Source organism: Pinus tabuliformis, chromosome 2_2 (assembly GCF_031772625.1).
Source record: "Pinus tabuliformis cultivar Carrire ecotype Pingquan chromosome 2_2, CPIR1, whole genome shotgun sequence".
Taxonomy (NCBI): Eukaryota; Viridiplantae; Streptophyta; class Pinopsida; order Pinales; family Pinaceae; genus Pinus; species Pinus tabuliformis.
The window spans coordinates 54,577,657-54,580,247 of NC_142300.1; positions in this window are offsets into that span (position 1 = coordinate 54,577,657).

A 2,591-nucleotide genomic window follows, 5' to 3' on the forward strand; every position below is an offset into this window, starting at 1 on the left:
ACTGGGCGAACATTAGCCCCTAAAATTTTCCATGCTTGGAGACATGATGCTTTGTTGAAGCCCTCATGGAGTAACCTTGGAGATCTTTGCTTTGGGTAATACGAAGAGCAGTGGCGACACCTTCTAAGAAGACATGATTTTCATTGATGAAGTTATTTGGAGGAGGCATTGCTAAATATATGTAGGGCTCGTTGAACAATCATCAAACTTATCTTGACAAATTGAAGTTTGAGGGTTGGATCCCTAGAGGTAGGAGCCCCATAAATACAAGGTCGGTGCCTTGGAAGAGAGGGTCGGAGACCTAGAGGGTAGGAGTCCTCAAGAGATCAGGTTGGAGCCTGTAATAGAGATAGTGTTGGAGCTCTAGAGGTTGGTGCCTCAAAATGACAGGTTTGGGTCCTTGGGAATTCCAAGTCAGTGCTTGGAAAAATATAGGTTGGAGCCTGGGAGATTGAAGATTGGTGTCTTCATCTAGTGTTGGAGCACTACACTATATTGTATTGGATTTATTTTAAATAATGAGTTAATAAAAGTATGTATTCTTATTGTTCATTTTGTGTTCTAATTATAAGTGATCTAACTAGTAAAAATAATGATTGAAAAGAAATATTTATTCACCCCCCCCCCCTAGTGTTTCCAACAATAACATAGTATTCTTTATCATAAGAAGAGTAGTTTTGCTTGGCTTAATTGAGTTGTTCCCTGTAGTAGGCAACTGGTTTTCCCTCTTGACTTAGAACAACTCCTATTGCAGTTCCACTGGTGTCAATCTCAACCTGGAACAACTTGTTGAAATATGGCAATGCTAAAATAGGTTGTTCTGTAATATTTTTCTTTAATAATTGGAAACGTTTATTAGTTGCTTTTGTCCAATGGAATGGTTGATTTATTTCTTTATTAGTTTCTACAATTGGAGCATATATACCACTGAAATTTTTGATAAATTTTCTGTAGAAATTTCCAATCCATGAAAACTTCTTACCTCTAAAATGCTTCTTGGGGTTGGCGAATCGATTATGGCCTTCACTTTCTCCTAACCCATCTTTAATCCTTCCTTTGAAATTGCAAAACCCAAATACAATAATTTTTTTTATGAAACTGTGCTTCTTTAAATTAATTAACAATCTTTCTTGTTGTAACTTATTCAAAACCATCTTAAGATGCCTTAAGTGATATTCTTTTGATTGACTGTAAATTAAGATATCATTAAGATAAACTATAATAAATTTTCCAATGAATTCTTTTAAGACTTGTTCATTAACGTCATAAAGGTACTAGGAGCATTGGTGAGTTCGAAGGGAATTACAAACCATTATATAAGCCATTATTAGTTTTGAATGTTGTTTTCCATTGATCACTTTCTCTTATTCTGATTTGATGATATTCACTTTTTAAATCTATTTTAGAAAAATATGCAGCACCACTTAGACAATCTATAATATCATCAATACGAGGTAATGGAAACCTGTACCTGATTGTGATTTTGTTGATTGCTCGAGAATATGTACACATTCTCCATCCACCATCCTTCTTTGGAGTTAACATTATTGGAAAAACACACAGATGAGACCCTTATCCAACAATTCTTGCACTTGATTTTTAATCTCTTCATTCTCCTTTGGAGTCATTTTGTAGGTTTCTTTGTTTGGAAGGCTGGCACCTAGAATGAGATCAATATGATGGTTGATACTTCTAATGGGAGGCAACTTATCAGGCAAGTCATCCACTACAATATCAATGAATTAATTCAACATATTTTTAATTTCTTTTGGAGGATTAATCAGATTTGTTTTTATGATGACTACTTTTGGCTTACCAATCAAAGAAAAATTTATCTCCTCATGCTTTTGAAGGAACCATTTTCCACTAAGTATCACTACCTTGGATTGGTCTTCTTCTAGTGCTTTTTCATTCTTCAAAGGTAAGAGAACATGTTTTTTTCCATCCTTTTCATAGGTGTTGCTCCTTCCATCGTGTATTGTTTTCCTGTCATATTGACATGATTTTCCAAGCAAAGTATGACATACATCCATAGGCATAACATCACAAAGAACCTTATCCTTATAACATCCTATTTGAAACTCCACTTCACATTTCTCATTACCTAATATCTGATGTCCCTTTTGCAACCATGAGACTTTGTAGGGAGTAGGATGTTTAGTTTTCCTTAAATTCAACTTTTCTACCATTTTTGTGGATACTAGATTATCAGTACTCCCACTATCAATAATTACTTTACAACATTTTCCTCTTGGTTTACAAACAATTTTGAATAATGTTTTCCTTTGTGTAGGTTCCTTTACTTCTTCAAGGGACTTTAATAAATTTATTTTTATCATTAAAGATTCACCAGTTTTAGATGCATTTTCATGTGTATAGGATTGTACACTTTCTATATCAATTTGTGCTATATGTGTGCTACCCTAAATAGAAGATATTTTTGGACATTCATTAACTTTATGGCCAACTTTATTACATGCATAACATCTAACCACAAAAGAGTGACTACCTCTTTGATATGGTCTTCGTCTTCTTTTTGAATGGGAAATATTCCACTAGGAAATCCTCTATTTGATTGTCCTCTACTTGAT